General features: G+C 43.3%; 2 pseudogenes; both read left to right on the top strand.

The window, feature by feature from the left end:
• LOC139155769 (zinc finger protein 850-like) overlaps positions 1–18910 on the top strand; it is a 54781-nt pseudogene that overhangs the window by 17575 nt on the left and 18296 nt on the right.
• Positions 2050–3019, top strand: LOC139155766 (zinc finger protein 436-like; annotated as a pseudogene).

Here is an 18910-nt window from a genome sequence, read left to right on the forward strand (position 1 = left end):
CTGGAGGGGTTGGGAGTGGGAGGCACTGTTCTCCAGTGGTTCTCCTCCTACCTCTCTGATCGATCGCAATCAGTGCTAGTGGGGCGTCAGAGGTCGACCTCTAGGCCTCTCCCTTGTGGAGTGCCTCAGGGGTCAGTCCTCTCCCCCCTGCTATTTAATATCTACATGAAACCGCTGGGTGAGATCATCCAAGGGCATTGGGTGAGGTAACATCAGTACGCGGATGATACCCAGTTGTACATCTCCACCCCATGTCCAGTCAACGAGGGAGTGGATGTGATGTGCCTGGAGGCTGTTGGGGTCTGGATGGATGTCAACAGACTCAAACTCAACCCTGATAAGATGGAGTGGCTGTGGGTTTTGCCTCCCAAGGACAATTCCATCTGTCCATCCATTACCCTGGGGAGGGAATCATTGACCCCCTCAGAGAAGGTTCGCAACTTGGGCGTCCTCCTTGATCCACAGCTCCCATTAGAGAAACATCTTTCAGCTGTGGTGAAGGGGGCGTTTGCCTGGTGCACCAGTTGCGGCCCTATTTGGACTGGGAGTTACTGCTCACAGTCACTCACGCATTCGTCACCTCGAGGTTCGACTACTGCAATGGTTTCTACATGGGGCTTCCTTTGAAAAGTGTTCTGAAACTTCAGATCGTGCAGAATGCGGCTGCGAGATCTATCGTGAGGCTTCCAAGATTTGCCCACGTTTCGCCAACACTCCGCAGCCTGCATTGGTTGCCGATCAGTTTCCGGTCACAATTCAAAGTGTTTGTAATGACCTATAAAGCCCTACATGGCATCAGACCAGAATACCTCTGGGACTGCCTTCTGCCACACGAATTCCAGCGGCCAATCAAGTCCCACAGTGTTGGCCTTTTCCGGGTTCTATCGACTAAGCAATGCTGTTTGGCGGGACCCAGGGGAAGAGCCTTCTCTGTGGCAGCCCCGACCCTTTGGAACCAGCTCCCCCCAGAGATCAGAATTGCCCCCACCCTCCTTGCCTTTCGTAAGCTCCTTAAAACCCACCTCTGTCATCGAGCATGTGGGAATTGAGATATTCCCCTCCCCCAGGCCTATACAATTTATGCATAGCATGTTTGTGTGGATGTCTTGCTTTTTAATAAGGGTTTTTTAGTTACTTTAATATTAGATTTGTCATATATTGTTTATTGTTGTTGTGAGCCGCCCCGAGTCTATGGAGAGGGGTGGCATACAAATCTAACAAATAAATAAATAAATAAAATGTTGTTTTTAGATGCTGAAAAAGCCTTTGATAATTTAAATTGGGAGTTTTAAAAAAAATTAATAAAAGGTATGGAATTTGGATCCAATTTTGAAAATAGGATAAACAATATATACTCTAAACAAAAGGCAAGAATCTTAGTTAATGGAGATTTGACGGATACATTTGATATTAGGAAGGGAGTGAGACAAGGGTGCCCGCTCTCCCCTTTCCTTTTTATATTGTCAATTGAAATTTTATTAAATCAAATTAGGATGAATCCTCAAATACAAGGAACCAAGGTCAAAAAACAAGTTTATAAAATACAGGCATTCGCAGATGAATTAGTCTTCTTTTTAGAAGATCCAATTAATTAAATGATACATTTATTAAAAGAATTGGAATCATATGGAAGGGTAGTTGGTCTTAAAATAAATAGGAATAAAACCAAGATACTAACTAAAAACTGCAACCAAGACCAAACCATAACATTAATGGAGAGAACTGTATTTCAAATAGAAAAAAAAAAAGTATTTAGGAATTTGGCTCTCATCTAGATATTCGTCTTTAAAAGAATTAAATTTTATATAGAACCAAAGAAGACTTAGAAAAATGGTCCATATAAAATCTATCTTTAATGGGAAGGATTAGCACTATAAAATCTAATATACTTCTGAAATGGTTGTACCTCTTTCAAACGGCAGCAGTCCAATTGGATAAAAAAAAATTCAAACGTAAACAGAATAATGTTTAAATTTATTTGGCATAACAAAAAACAAGAATAAGTATAAAAGCACTGCAGGATTCGAAACTGAAAGAAGAATTTGGTCTTCCGAACTTAGAATTATATTATCAGGTGACAATATTACTGTGGATTAAAGAATGGATTAAATTGGGCAACAATAGAATTTTAGCAATGGAGGGACATAATATTAGTGAGGGATGGCACGCACACCAGGAGAGAAACCCTTTGAATGTCTTGACTGTGGGAAAAGTTTTAGTCAGACTTCCAATCTGGTGCAACACCAGAGGACTCACAAAGGAGAGAAACTGTTTGAATGTCCTGACTGTGGGAAAAGATTTGGTCAGAGGTCTGGACTAGTGAAACACCAGAGGACTCACACAGGAGAGAAACCCTTTGAATGTTCTGATTGTGGGAAAAGATTTAGTCAGAGTTCCCAACTGATGAGATACCAGAGGACTCACAAAGGACAGAAACCGTTTGAATGTCCTGACTGTGGGAAACGTTTTAGTCAGAGTTCCCACCTGGTAGAACACCGGAGGACCCATACTGGAGAGAAACCCTTTGAATGTTCTGACTGTGGAAAAAGATTTAGTTGCAGTTCCAAATTGGTTCAACACCGGAGGACTCACACAGGTGAGAAACACTTTGAATGTCCTGACTTTGGGAAAAGTTTTAGTGATAATTCTATCCTGGTGCAACACCAGAGGAATCACACAGGAGAGAAACCATTTGAATGTCCTGATTGTGGGGAAAGTTTTAGTTGCAGTTCCCATCTTGTGCAACACTAAAGGACTCACACAGGAGAGAAACCCTTCAAATGGGAAAAGTTTTAGTCAAAATTCCAGCCTGGTGAAACATCAGAGGACTCACAAGGAGTGAAACCGTCTGAATGTCCTGACTATGGGAAAAGTTTTAGTCAAATTCCCACCTGATGAAACACCAGAAGACTCACACATGAGAGAATCCATTTGAATGTCCTTTTTGTGGGAAAGTTTTAGTTATAATTCCAGCCTGGTGAGACACCAGCAGACTCACACAATTGAGAAATCTTTGAAATGTCCAATCTGAGAAGATTACTTCAAGCATAAATCATCCCTTTTTGCACACAAGGAAATTCACATGAGGCAACATTTCAAAAGTTTAGAGAAGTCTTGATTTTCATTGATGAACTCCCATTGAAAATGTAGGTGAATAATTGATTCTTGGAATTTTGGCCTGGTTTAGTTTATTCAAAGTTCAATTCCAGAGCTATGGGTGGAAACTAAACAAGGATAGAAGTAACTTTGAACTAAGAAATTTCCTGACAGTTAGAACAATTAATCAGTGGAAAAGATTGCTTCCAGAAGTTGTGAACGTTCCAACACTGGAAGTTTTTAAGCAGATGTTGGATAATCATTTGTCTGAAATAGTGTAGGGTTTCCTGCCTAACCTGCTTAGGTTGGTCTAAAAGATCTCCAAGGACATTCCAACTCTCCTGTTGTTGTTTTTATTGTTATTGTTGCTGTGGTTATTTTTAGCCTGGTTGTCAGTTAGCCATTTAGTTTGATGGGTATTCCCTTTTGCTTTTGTTTTTTACAAATCCTTTTGGGAACATTTATTCTACCGTATATAGGCTATCACTCCTTCTTTCATAGACCCTATTTTTTAAACCCTGCTGCATACTGTTCCTCTCTCTGGAGACTTCCTTGCAGGTCAATATACAGAGGAACATGGCATTTAGTGGATATAAAACTTCCTCCCTGAGGTATACTGGTTGCTCTTGGATGCAGACCACAGGAGTGAAGTTGGCTCCCTTAGAGTGTGTGGCCTAATGGTGCTACCATATAATAAATCCTTGGGTGCCATAGGAAACCGGTCTTGGGATGTAGAGAGGTTTTGATTTCCACTGAGAGTCACCCTTAATAAAGATGACTGTGTCATTCTTCAAACCAGACTTGAAATTTTGGGCTCAGAAAAATTAGAGGTACGTCGCCTTCGATCTGATGTAAATGTAGTTCATAAAATCATCTGCCAAAATATTTTACCTGTCAATGAATATGTCAGCTTCAAGTGCAACAACACACAAGCACACAATAGATTGAAACTCAATAACACCTTGAAACTCAATAACACCTTCAATGGAAACGCCTCGAAACTCGACTGCAGAAAATACACCTTTAACACCAGAGTGATCAATGCCGAGAATGTATTACTTTACTCTGTGGTTTCTTCCCCAAACCCCAAAAAGTTTAACCTTAGACTACAGCCGACCTCGCCCCTTTCCTAAGAGGTCTGTAAGGGGCATTCATAAATGCACCACTGTGCCTACCATCCCTGTCCTACTGTAGTATTGTCCAAATTTACCTACACCTATTTTGCTTTTGTTTATATTTATACCTGTTATCATGTACATGTTTTGACAAATAAAATAAAAATATGTCCTTTAAACAATAAATTTAGGGGGAAATATTACACACACCTTCCGCTGTTGGGGGTGTGTGCGTTTTTGTATGTTGGTCTTGTAGATATTATTATTATTTATTAGATTTGTATGCCGCCCCTCTCCGAAGACTCGGGGCGGCTCACAACAATAAAGACAGTACAAATCCAATAATTAAAAACAGTTTAAAACCCCTTAATATAAAAACAATCATACTTCTCATACAAACTGTAATAACTCTCAATAAAAGTTGAATCAAAAGCAAGTTTATTGTTCTGACAGGAACAAGGTAGATTAACTCAGTCAATTAGCAATTGTGTATTGAGAGTGCAATACAGTGACAGTTCTCAGTATTTATACAAACTAGCCCCAGCAACAGGCAGCTTTTACATTGATACAATTTTAGCGCCGAGAAGAGGCTAACCAATCAACATACAATAAACAAATCTGAACTTTTGACTTTTACTCTGTAACTGGGTAGGTAACTGGGCAGCATATCTAACACAAACCACACATAAAACGGAAATGGCCCAGGGGAATCAATTTCCCGATGCCTGACCACAGAGGTGGGTTTTAAGGAGTTTACGAAAGGCAAGGAGGATGGGGGCAATCCTAATCTCTGGGGGAAGTGGATTCCAGAGGGTCAGGGCCGCCACAAAGAAGGCTCTTCCCCTGGGTGCGGCCAGATGACATTGTTTAGTCGTCGGGACCCAGAGAAGGCCAACTCAGTGGGACCTAAGCGGTCGCTGGGATTCGTGCGGCAGAAGGCAGCCCCGGAGATAGATATGTTTTGTATTTTGTACATTGGGTTGTTTTAATTCAATAAAAATCATTTTAAAAATAAAATAAATGTAGGGCTCAGCACATATCTAACTCTATGATATCACACAGTACCTGAATTTAAACATGCCTGGGATAAACATATATCCATAGTATAAGGGCAGACTAGATGGGGTCTTTTTCTGCCGTCAATCTTCTATGTTTCTGTTTAACAATGACATTATTATTATTATTATTATTATTATTATTATTATCATCATCATCATCATCATCATCATCATCATCATCATTTATTGTCTTTATATGCCGCTCACTCCAAAAGGACTGTGAGTGGCTAACAATTGAAATAAATGCAACAAAAATAAAAAAAGTTAAAATCTAAAAATAAAAATCAATAATAACAATAATATAAAAAACATACATACTTACATTCAAGCCTAATTCCAGGCCTGCTGGAAAAGCCAGGTTTTAACAGCTTTCCGGGAGAACAGAAGGATGGAGATAATGCGGATCTCTAGAGGCAGTTGGTTCCAAAGGGTCAGAACCACCACAGAGAAGGCTCTTCCCCGAGGTCCTGTCAGCCGACATTGTTTGTCAGATGGGACCTGGAGATGGCCAACTCTGGGCCCTTACTGGCCACAGCCATTAAATTTAGGAGAAAATATCCCCCCCCCCTTTTTTTTTCTATGTTGGTCTTGTAGATATGTATGTTTTGTACTTTGTGCATTGATTGAAACTCTAGAAAAAATGCAGAGAAGAGCAACAAAAATGATTGGTCCTGGAGGCTAAAACATATGAAGAACAATTGCAGGAAATGGGTATGTCTAGTTTAATGAAAAGAAGGACCAGAGGTGACATGATAGCAGTGTTCCAATATCTCAGGAGTTGCCACAAAGAAAAAGGAGTCAAGATATTCTCCAAAGCACCTGAGGGTAGAACAAGAAGCAGTGAGTGGAAACTAAACAAGAAGAGAAGTAACTTAGAACTGAGAAATTTCCTGACAGCTTGCCACCCGAAGTTGAGAATGTTCCAACACTGGAAGTTTTTAAGCAGATGTTGGATAACCATTTGTGTGAAGTAGTGTAGGGTTTCCTGCCTAAGTAGGCGGTTGGAGTAGAAGACCTCCAAGGTCCCTTCCAACTCTGCTGTTGTTGTTATATTGTTTGCTGCTGTTGTAGTAATAATAATAATAACAACAATAATAATAATTATCATTATTATTAGCCTGGTTGTCAGTTAGCCATATAGTTTGATAAGCTATTCTCTTTTTATTCTCTTTTGCTTTTTGTTTTTTATAAATCCTTTTGCAAACATTTCTTCTACCATATAGAGTATAGGCTATCACTCCCTCTTTCCTAGACCCCTTTTTCTAAACCCTGCTGCATACTGTTCCTCTTTCTGGAGATTTCTTTGCAGGTCAATTCACAGAGGAACATGGCATTTAGCATTTAGCAGATATAAAATTTCTACCTTCAGGTATACTATATTGGATGAAGACCATAGGAATGAATTTGGATCCCTTAGAGCAGTGTTTCCCAACCTTGGCAACTTGAAGATATTTGGACTTCAACTCCCAGAATTCCCCAGCCAAGTTTGCGAAACACTGCCTTAGAATATCTGGCCTGATGGTGCTACCATGTAATAAGTCCTTGGGAAGCATGGGAAATCAGTCTTGGGATGTAGAGAGGTTTTGATTTCCACTGAGAGTCACCCTTAACAAAGATGATCGTGTCATTCTTTAAACCTTCCTGAACATTTACAATGGAAAGAGTCCAGAAATATTTCACTCCTCAACTCACAACAGAATACCTTATTCCACCACACTTGAAATTTTGGGCTTAGAAAATTTAGAGGTACGTCGCCTTTGATCTAATCTAAATGTAGTTCATAAAATCATCTGCCACAATGTTTTATCTGTCAATGAATACCTCAGCTTCAACCACAACAACACACAAGCACACAATACATTGAAACTCAATGTAAAAGCTTCAAAATTCCACTACAGAAAATACGACATGAGCACCAGGGTGATCAATGCCTGGAATGCACTAACTGACTCTGGTTTCTTCCCCAAACCCCCAAACCCTTAACCTTAGACTGCAATCGACCTCACCCCTTTCCTAAGAGGTCTGTAAGGGGCGTCCATAAGTGCACCACTGTGCCTACCGTCCCTGTCCTACTGTAGTATTGCCCAAATTTATCTATACCTATTTTGGTTTTGTTTATATTCATACCTGTTATCATGTATATGTTTTTAGAAATAAATAAAATAAAAATATTTCCTTTTAAAAAATTCATTTAGGGTAAAATATTTCCCAATTATTATTATTTATTATATTTGTATGCCGCCCCTCTCCGAAGACTCGCAGCGGCTCACAACAACAATCCCCCCCCTTTTTGTATGTTGGTCTTGTAGATATGTATATTTTGTATTTTCTAGATTGCTTTGTTTTAAATTCAATAAACATTTTTTTAAAAAATAAAATAAATCTACAGCTCAGCACATATCTAATCTTGATAAGCCAAGTAGCATCACATTTCACTATTTCACTAGGCTCACATGCAAAAGTCAGTTGCTAGAATGAAAAACGATTTGGCATTTATACAGTGAAAACATCTTGCAAACGCCTTAGGTAAAGACGGGACAATAATGTTTTTCTTCTGCTCTCAGGAGATGGCAATCACATAGGCAACATCTGTGCCTGAAACGTGACTAATAGAGGAGTTGTAACCATCGAGCACCGAATTGCTAGAAGATACCGGAAAAGAGAAGAAACGCAGAGGAACTTCCTCTTCCGGAAGACTCGGGAGGAATGTGGTGTTAGAGCGTCTTTTGTGCTCTTCCGAGGACCGAAGCAGCCGCTGGAATGTGAGTTGAGGGCAGGTGGGGGGAGAGTCCGGGAGCAAGTCGGGCTGTTTGGTTCCCTCCAAGGCCTGGAAGCAGAGAAGCAACCGGGCTGAAGCGCGTCAGCTGCTGGTGCTGCAGGTTCCTCCTCTGCCCAAATTTAATCCCACTGGTGCTGTACTCTGTGATACTGGTGGCTGCAATTTTCTGCTGGTGGGAAGATTGAAAAAGTCTCTCAAGTTAAGGTTCATTCTCTGGGAATGGCTTCCCTCCAGAGGTTGTGAGTTTCTCCATCACTGGGGGTTGTGAGAGAGTTGGGAGGGACTTTGCGGGTCTTCTATTCCGATCCCTGCGCAAGCAGGAGACCCAATACCATTTCAGGCAATCGGTTAACTGTTCTCAGGGTCAAGAAAATTCTCCTTAGTTGTTGGCTGGTTCTCTCCTGGGTTAGTTTCCAACCACTGCTTCTTGTCTTGCCTTCTGGTGCATTGCAAAATAAGTTGACCCTCTTTTTCTTGATCCCTCAAGTGTTGGAAGATGGCTGTCCTGTCATACCTAGTCCTTCCTTTCACTGGACTAGACAAACCCAATTCCTGCAACTCTTCTTTATATCTTTTAGCCTCCAGCCCCCTAATCATGCCTACTTCTCTTCTCTGCGATCTTTATAGAGTCTCTACTACACTTTTTTTAATGTGGCAATCAAAACTTGTCACAGTAATCCAAGTGTGATCTTACTAAAGCATTATAAATCGATATGAACACTTCTCATGATCCTAAGTGTAGCCCTTTGTTAAGACAGCCTAGGATTGCATTAGCTTTTGTGGCTACTGCAATCACACAGTTGACTCTTTTTAGGGGATTGTTCACTAATAATAATAATAATAATTATTATTATTATTATTATTATTATTTATTATTATTTATTATTATTATTATTATTATTATTATTATTTATTAGATTTGTATGCCGCCCCTCTCTGAAGGGTAGTACTTCAAGATCCATCTGATAGTTACTGCTATTGAGCCAGGTTATAAAAACTGATTGTGAGCAATCTTATACTGCAACAAAATTATTGGATTTCAGAAAAACAAATGTTAATGAAATGGGGGAATATTTAAATATTTTTATTATTACTATTTATTAGATTTGTATGCCGTCCCTCTCCGCAGACTCGAGGCGACATACTAATAATGAATTAAGAGGGTGGGATATAATGGTAGAAGCGAGTGCCCAGTGGACTGTATTAAAAAAGGCCATCTTAAAAGCCACTGGACCGTATGTAAGGCAAATAACTAAAGGTAAAAGGAAGAAGAAACCGCTTTAATGAAAAAAACTCTTCTGGAAGTATAGCTGACAGTTGTATAAAATGAGACAGAAGGAGGTGAAACAGGTAATATATGCCGCTAAAGCCTGAAAAGAGGAAGAAATTGCCAAATCTGTAAAGAAGGGGGATAAAACCTTCTTTAGATATATAAGGAGAAAAACTGCAGCATCACAAAGTTTGTACATACATTGATGTGAATAAGGAGGTCGCTGAGTAGCTACTTCTGCTCAGTTTTCTCACAAGACAGCTTACAATATACAGTAATACCTCGACTTACGAATTTAATTGGTGTCGGGAGGAGGCTCGTAAGGTGAAAAGTTCGTATCATGAAACATTGTTTCCCATAGGAATCAATGGAAAAGCGATTAATGCGTGCAAGCCCCAAAATCAGAAACCGTCCGCCACCACCGAAGGAGGCTTGAGCCTCCCGATCCTCCCCGCCCCTTTGCCATGCATGTCATCCTGCATGCAGGATGCCATGCAGTCAGGAAGGTCATCCTGCTTCCCCCCCCCATCCAAAAACACAAAGGCGGTCTGCCGCCGCCCGCGGAGCAATGGGAAGCTGAAGCCGCCGGCGGTTTGAGCCTCCCTTTGCTGCATGCTGCTTTGCCCTGCCTGTGGTCGTGGGCGAAGTGCTGGGGGGAGGGAGTTAGGAAGGTTCTTTTTCTTTCTTTCCTTTCTTTCTCTCTTTTCCTCCCTCTCTTTTTTCTATCTGTTTCTCTCTCTTCCTCCCTCCCTCTCTTTCCCCCCCTCTTCTTTCTATCTCCCTCCCTCATTCTCTCTCACTCTTTCCTGCTCTTTCTCTTCCTCCTTTCCTTTCTATTTATCTCTCCCTCCCTTCTTTCTCTCTTTCTTCTCTTTTTTCTCTCTGTCTTACTCTTTTCTTCTTCTTCTTTTTTGCCCTGCAACACCACTCACGTGCACAAATATGTTTTTGGGTCCAGAAGCGCAGGGGCTTCCCAGGAAACTTTCCTTTTTCCCACCTGGGACCCGGAGAAGGCAGCTGTCAGATTCGGGCCGAAAACGCTCTGAGGCAGCAGCAAAAGCCCCGCCATCAGCCCATACAATTAGTGTGATGAAGTAGGAGTGGGAGGGCGCCAGGCACCGGGCAGTAGCCGTGGGATGGTCGGGGGAACCGCGATAGGCCGGCGGCCGGGCTTGGGTAGCAGGTGGGCCATGGCATGCTGGCGGCCAGATCTGGGTGGCAATGGGGGAACCGCGGTAGGCCGGCGGCTGGACCTGGGTGGCGGGTGGACTGCAGCAAGCCGGTTGCCTGATTTGGGCGGCGGGGAGACGGCGGGGGAACCGCGATAGATAGGCTGCCTGGCCTGGGTGGCGGGCAAGCTGTCGGCTGGGTCTGGGCAACGGGGCCGTGGCGGGGGAACCACGATGGGCCAGTGGCCGGGTCTGGGTGGTGGCCGGGGCGGAGCAAGCCAGCGGCCGGGTCTGGGGGGCTGGGCGGCAGCAGGGGAACCGCAATAGGCCGATCGTATTCTGCAGTTTTGCAGCCGAGCCAAAGAGACCGGCTAGCAGGCGCTGCTCCGACTCTGTCTGCGATGGCGGCGATCCAAAGGAGGCAAAAGAGCCCAAGTGTTGGAGCTGCCGCCGCCACCCCTACTTGTAACTTCAAGCATAAACCTCTCTCTCCCTCTCTCCTTCCTTCCTCCCTCTCTCTCCCTCCTTCCCTCTCTCCCTCCCTCGCCCTCTCCCTTCCTCCCTGCCTCTCTCCCCCTCCTCTTAATAGTCCCTCCGTAGGGGATCTCGAGTCTCCCCGGTCTGTTTGATACTCCTGCTCCCGGGAAAGCTGGGTTCTGTCCTGCAATGCCATCCGGGGGCAACAGCTGCCCTCCTGCCCTGCCCCGGGGATGGCACACTCGGGCCTCACACTGGAGCTGTGCCTTGTGCCCGGCTTTGGGTCTTGCCTGCCTTTCTCCTCCCCAGCGGCCAGCCTGGCCGCACCTCTTCCTAACCTCCCTCCCTCTCCTCCTCCTCCCATCTCCCTCCCAGCCTCCCATCCGGCCGACAGCTCCCCGGCGATGCAAAGCCTTGAGTAAAAGCCTTATGGGAAAAGAAGACGAACCTGAGGGGGGGTCCCTGGGCGGTGGGTGTAGATGGGATTTAAAAGGCCCCCTCTCCTGTCCTTGCGGGGGAGGAGAAAGGCGGACCAAAGCCGAAGCCATGCCTCCTCTTCCTCCTCCTCCTCTTCTTCCTCTGCCGCCTCCTGGTTTAAGAACCTTCTCAAGCTCAGAAATGGCACAAGGCACAGCTCCAGCGCGGGGCCTGAGCGCGCCATCCCCAGGGCAGGAGGGTGGCTGGTGCCCCTGGAGGGCATCGCAGGATAGAACCCAGCCTTTTGCTTCTGCACGGCAAGGCCTTCAGGCACCTGAAAGAGAATCGTGCTGCCACAACGGCATCCTGAGCAACACGGAGCCTTCCCGGAAGCGGCAGGGGCTTCAGTGGAGCCCAGGGGTTTCCCAGCAGCTACCTGTCAGACTAAGCTTTTGTTGCCTGCGAAGAAGCCGCAGAACCAAGCAAACAATTCAACAAGGGCTGCTCCCTACAGGGAGGGAGAGCTTCGCCCTCCGCTCTCCTGAAGGCTTTTGCTCTGTTCTATGGCTTCTTCGCAGGCAACAAAAGCTTAGGCTGACAGGTAGCTTCCAGCCGACTGGGCGTCTCTTGGCAGAGCAGAGGCTTCCTCCGCTGGCGCTGGGAAAAGGCTGAACTGCCCCACTCCTGCCTTTGTGCAGGTCTCCGGGAACGGCTGTTTTACCCTTCCGCTCCTGACTTGGTTCAGCCGCGGCCGCCCTGGCCAGTGAACTTCCAGGGTCTCCGGCTGCTTAGCTCCTCTCGATGCAGCTCAGCTGAACAAAACCTCCCAGAAGAGAATCCCGGCGGGGGCGGCAAGCAAATAGGAAATTCCGGGTGGTGACAGTCACAAGGCAGGGGAATCCCCGGGGCAGTAAGAGAGCACATGCGCTGTAATAGACCACACACACCCGGGCTTGGGTTCGTAAGGTGAAAATGGTTCTTAAGACAAGGCAAACAAATCTTAAACTCTGGGTTCATATCACAAAAAGTTCGTATGAAGAGATGTTTGTAAGATGAGGTATCACTGTAATATATATATATTTCTTTTTTCAAATGATAGCTAATTATTTTATAAACAATTAAAATTCTCTTTTTCTTTGAATCTTACAGACTAAGAGGATGGCAATAACAGCACTCGGGACAATTGTAAATAACAAGCAACATTGAAAACGAAGAAAATCAAGCGAAAAATCAAAATATTTTTCATTTTTTAAAGAAAACCATACAATTCTCCATCTCTTCCAGAAGCTGTTAGACAAGAGAGAGAAAATCAAGAAACATTTTAAGATCGAATAAGCAGATTATGTAAAACTCAAGGATACGTTACATGGTTTTTCCTCCATCAGCAAAAAAGGGAGATATCTGGAAGTCAGTTGAAATGAAAAGGTCAATAATAAAGCCATGTAGAGCAGACTGTAATGCAGGCCTCTCCCTGTGAGGAAGAAAATGACTAGAAACCACTAAACAAGTCATTGTCCATATTTTGGATGAACCCAGCTTTGGAAAACAAGATATTGCAAATCACAGCTGTTTGTGAGGAGCTAGACAGGAGAAGACTATCTAAAGGTAGGAAAAATTAGTCAGAACAGCTCCCTTGTGATTCTTGGAACAAACTACACAAGAGATAAGCCACAAAAGAACCCCCAGAAGACACACATGAGTAAGGAAACATATTACTGTACAGATTGTGTGAACATTTCATTAGAAATTCTCAGGTCATGAGACACTAAATGATGCAGACACAGGAATAACACCATTTGAATATCCTTTCTGTGAGGAAAGTTTCAAAGAGAGAATTCCAGTAAAGCACTCAAGACTCGCAAAAAAGAGAAAACATTTGAATGTGCTGACTGTGTAAAAAAACAGTCACAATTTCAGTCATGAATCACCAGAGGAGTCACACAGGAGAGAAACCCTTTGAATGTCCTGACTGTGGGAAAAGTTTTAGTCAGAGTCACCACTTTGTGCAACACCAGAGGACTCACACAGGAGAGAAACCCTTTGAATGTCCTGACTGTGGGAAAGGTTTTAGCCAGAGTCACCACTTGGTGCAACACCAGAGGACTCACACAGGAGAGAAACCCTTTCAATGTCCTGACTGTGGGAAAGGTTTTAGTCAGAGTCACCACTTGGTGCAACACCAGAGGACTCACACAGGAGAGAAACCATTTCAATGCCCTGACTGTGGGAAAGGTTTCAGTAATAATTCCAACCTGGTGACACACCAGAGGTCTCATACAGGAGAGAAACCCTTTGAATGTCCTGACTGTGGGAAAAGTTTTAGTCAGAGTCACCACTTGGTGCAACACCAGAGGACTCACACAGGAGAGAAACCCTTTGAATGCCCTGACTGTGGGAAAGGTTTCAGTAATAATTCCAACCTGGTGACACATCAGAGGACTCACACAGGAGAGAAACCCTTTGAATGCCCTGACTGTGGGAAAGGTTTCAGTAATAATTCCAGCCTGGTGTCACACCAGAGGTCTCACACAGGAGAGAAACCCTTTGAATGTCCTGACTGTGGTAAAAGTTTTAGTCAGAGTCAACACTTGGTGCAACACCAGAGGACTCACACAGGAGAGAAAACCTTTGAATGCCCTGACTGTGGGAAAGGTTTTAGTCAACGCTACCACCTGGTAACACACCAGAGGACTCACTCAGGAGAGAAACCCTTTGAATGCCCTGACTGTGGGAAAGGTTTTAATCAGATGTCCTACTTGGTGCAACACCAGAGGACTCACACAGGAGAGAAACCATTTGAATGTCCTGACTGTGGGAAAAGTTTTAGTCAGAGTTCCCACCTGGTGACACACCGGAGGACTCACACAGGAGAGAAACCGTTTGAATGTCTTGTTTGTGGGAAAAGATTTAGTGATAATTCCAGCCGCGTGATACACCAGAGGATTCACACAGGAGAGAAACCCTTTGAATGTCCTGACTGTGGAAAACGTTTTAGTAATAATTCCAGCCTGGTGATACACCAGAGGACTCATACAGGAGAGAAACCCTTTGAATGTCCTGACTGTGGGAAAAGTTTTAGTTCGAGTTCCCACTTGGTGACACACCAGAGGACTCACACAGGAGAGAAACCCTTTGAATGCCATGACTGTGGGAAAGGTTTTAGTCAGAGGTCCCACTTGGTGCAACACCAGAGGACTCACACAGGAGAGAAACCCTTTGAATGTCCTGAATGTAGGAAAGGTTTTAGTCAGAGGTCCCACCTGGTGGAACACCAGAAGACTCATACAGGAGAGAAACTCTTTGAATGTTCTGAGTGTGGAAAAAGATTTAGTTGCAGTTCCAGCCTGTTAAAACACCAGAGGATTCACACAGGAGAGAAACCCTTTGAATGTCCTGAGTGTGGAAAAAGATTTAGTTGCAGTTCCAGCCTGGTGAAACACCAGAGGACTCACACAGGAGAGAAACCCTTTGAATGCCCTGACTGTGGGAAAGGTTTTAGTCAGAGGTCCCACCTGGTGGAACACCAGAGGACTCACACAGGGGAGAAACCGTTTGAATGTCCTGACTGTGGAAAAAGATTTAGTTGCAGTTCCCATCTGGTGCAACACCGGAGGACTCACACAGGAGAGAAACCGTTTGAATGTCCTGACCAATGGGAAAACTTTTATTGATAATTCCAGTCTGGTGAAACACTAGAGGACTCACACAGGAAAGAAACCCTTTGTCCCGAGTGTGGGAAAAGTTTTAGTCAGAGTTGGAGCCTGGTGGAACACCAGAGGACTGACACATGAGGGAATCCCTTTGCATTTACTTTTTGTGGGAAAGGTTTTAGTCATAATTCCAGCTTGGTGAGACACCAGCAGACTCACACCATTGAGTAATCTTTGAAATGTCCAATCTGACATTACTTTAACGTAAATCATCCCTTATTGCACACAAGGAAATTCACATGAGGCAACATTTCAAGAGTTTAGAGAAGTCTTGAATTTCATTTATGAACTCCCATTGAAAATGTAGGTGAATAATTGATTGTTGGAATTTTGGCCTGATTTAGTTTACTCTCACATTTCTCTGGATTAAATTTATAGGTGGGTAGAAAAGGAAAGTGGAAAATGGCCTCACTCGCAGAACATTGACAGGTTTAATATGTTGTGTAAGAATTGTTAAATCTCTGCTGGTAATCCATCTTGTTCTGGGGGTCTTGTAATTTTTTTTCTTTTTACCATCTCCATCAGCTCCATCATTGTTATTTTTCATTAAACATACAGTAATACCTCGTCTTACGAATTTAATTGGTTTTGGGAGCAGGTTCGTAAGGTGAAATGTTCGTAAGATGAAACAATGTTTCCCATAGGAATCAATGTAAAAGCGAATAATGCATGCAAGCCATTAGGAAAATCCAAAACTTTAGAAGCGAGGCGAACAGAGGGTTGGGAGGGCAGTGAAAAGGGGCAGGCTCAGGAAGAAATGACGGGGGGGGGGGATTCCTGGAAATGTAAGGAATAAGTGTGGCTGGAGGAATAAATGACAGCAGGGGGGGGAGTCCTGGAACATAAGGAGTGAGGGTGGCTGGAGGGATAAATGAGAGGGTATCCTGGAACGTATGGAGTGAGGGTGACTGGAGGGATAAATGAGAGGGGATCCTGGAACGTAAGGAATGAGGTGGCTGGAAGAATAAATGATAGGGGATCCTGGAACGTAAGGAGTGAGGGTGGCTGGAGGAATAAATAGCAGGGGATCCTGGAACGTAAGGAGTGAGGGTGGCTGGAGGAATAAATGATGGGATCCTGGAACGTAAGGAGCGAGGATGGGTGGAGGAATAAATAACGGGATCCTGGGACGTAAGGAGAGGGAGGCTGGAGGAATAAATAATGGGATCCTGGAACCTAAGGAGTGAGGGAGGCTGGAGGAATAAATGACAGGGGATCCTGGAACCTAAGGAGCGAGGGTGGCTGGAGGAATAAATGACGGGCTCCTGGAACGTAAGGAATGAGGTGGCTGGATCCCCTGCTATTTATTCCTCCAGCCACCTCATTCCTTACGTTCCAGGAATTTCCTCCCTGAGGTATACTGGTTGCTCTTGGATGCAGACCACAGGAGTGAAGTTGGCTGCCTTACAGTGTCTGGCCTGATGGTGCTACCATGTAATAAATCCTTGGGAGCCATGGGAAACCAATCTTGTGATGTAGAGAGGTTTTGACTTCCACTGAGAGTCACCCTTAATAAAGATGATTGTGTCATTCTTCAAATTTTGGGCTCAGAAAAATTAGAGGTACGTCACCTTCGATCTGATATAAATGTAGTTCATAAAATCATCTGCCATAATGTTTTGCCTGTCAATGAATGTCTCAGCTTCAAGCGCAACAACACACAAGCATACAATAGATTGAAACTCAATAACACCTTGAAACTTAACTTCAGAAAATTCGACTTCAGCAAGAGTGATCAATGCCTAGAATGCACTGCCTGACTCTATGGTTTCTTCCCTAAACCCCAAAAATTTTAACCTTACATTACAGTCGACCTCACCCCTTTCCTAAGAGGTCTATAAGGGGCGTCCATAAATGCACCAGTGTGCCTACCATCCCTGTCCTACTGTAGTATTGTCCAAATTTATCTATACCTATTTTGGTTTTGTTTATATTTTTACCTGTTATGTATATGTTTTGACAAATAAATAAAATAAAAATATGTCCTTTTAATTTTTTTTAATTGAATTTTTTAAAAAGACAAACAAGGACATACAACAATAAACATTTAAGGAGCTACCATTGCTCCTCTTATCGTAGAAGTCTAACTAATACAAAAATATAAAAATCCTAACTATGATCAGATCAAAGCAGAAATGTCATACATGTAAATTACATTCCTGTTAATTTTTAACTATATTTTCAGTATTAAACTTATTAATTAAACTTTTTTATATTTTAAAATATTCTATGTTTATACAAACAGAAAAAACAAGAGAAAAAAGTTATTAGTAATACTATTTAATATTTCATTCTATATTATAGTTAATTATTAATGCCATTTTTAAAATTCCACCAATCGTATACTTTGTCCCATATTTTATAATATTCTGTTTCAGTTTGGTTATTTAAACATTTAGTCATCATATCTAGTTCTGCACATTCTATAATTTTTTTTAATACTTCAGTATACTGTATGTCCTTTAAATAATAAATTTAGGGGGAAATATCCCGCCCCCTTTTTTGTATGTTGGTCTTGTAAATATGTATGTTTTGTATTTTATGCATTGGTTTGATTAAATTGAATAAAAATCTTTTAAAAAAAATAAATTTAGGCCTCAGCACATATCTAATCTTGGTAAGCCAAGTAGAATCACATTTCACTATTTCACTAGGCTCATATGCAAAGGTTAGTTACTATAAGTGAAAAACGATTTGACAGCATTTATACAACGAAAACATCTTGCAAACGCCTTAGGTAGAGAGTGGACAAGAGTTTTTTTCTTCTGCTATCAGGAGATGGCAATTAGATAGGCAATATCGGTGCCAGAAACGTGCCTAATCCAGGAGTTAAAACCATCGAGTACGAATTGCTAGAAGAGATCGGGAGAGAGAAGAAACGCAGAGGAACTTCCTCTTCCGGAAGACTCATAGGAGGATGGTGGGGTGCAGAGCAGATCGACGCTGTAGCTGGAAGGTGAGTTGAGGACAGGTGGAGGAGAGTCCGGGAGCAAGTCGGGCTGTTTGGTTCCCTCCACGGCCTGGAAGCAGAGAAGCAACCGGGCTGAAGCGCGTCAGCTGCTGGTGCTGCAGGTTCCTCCCCTGCCCAAATTTAATCCCACTGGTGCTGCACTCTGTGAAACTGGTGGCTGCAATTTTCTGCTGGTGGGAAGATTGAAAAAGTCTCAAGTTAAGGTTGATTCTCTGGGAATGGCTTCCCTCCAGAGGTTGTGGGTGCTCCATCACTGGGGGTTGTGAGAGAGTTGGGAGGGACCTTGGGGGTCTTCTATTCCGACGCCATGCGCAAGCAGGAGACCCAATACCATTTCAGGCAATCGGTTAATTGTTCTCAGTGTCAGGAAAATTCTCCTTAGTTGTTGGCTGGTTCTCTCCTGGGTTAGTTTCCATCCGCTGCTTCTCGTCTTGCCTTCTGGTGCTTTGCAAAATCAGTTGACCCCCTTCTTCTTGACCCCTCAAGTGTTGGAAGATGGCTGTCATGTCATACATAGAAACATAGAAGACTGACGGCAGAAAAAGACCCCATGGTCCATCTAGTCTGCCCTTTTACTATTTCCTGTATTTTATCTTACAATGGATATATGTTTATCCCAGGCATGTTTAAATTCGGTTACTGTGGATTTACCAACCACGTCTGCTGGAAGTTTGTTCCAAGGATCTACTACTCTTTCAGTAAAATAATACTTTCTCATGTTGCCTTTGATCTTTCCCCCAACTAACTTCAGATTGTGTCCCCTTCTTCTTGTGTTCACTTTCCTGTTAAAAACACTTCCCTCCTGAACCCTATTTAACCCTTTAACATATTTAAATGTTTCGATCATG

This window comes from Erythrolamprus reginae, unplaced genomic scaffold, assembly GCF_031021105.1.
Source record: "Erythrolamprus reginae isolate rEryReg1 unplaced genomic scaffold, rEryReg1.hap1 H_53, whole genome shotgun sequence".
NCBI classification, from domain to species: domain Eukaryota; kingdom Metazoa; phylum Chordata; class Lepidosauria; order Squamata; family Dipsadidae; genus Erythrolamprus; species Erythrolamprus reginae.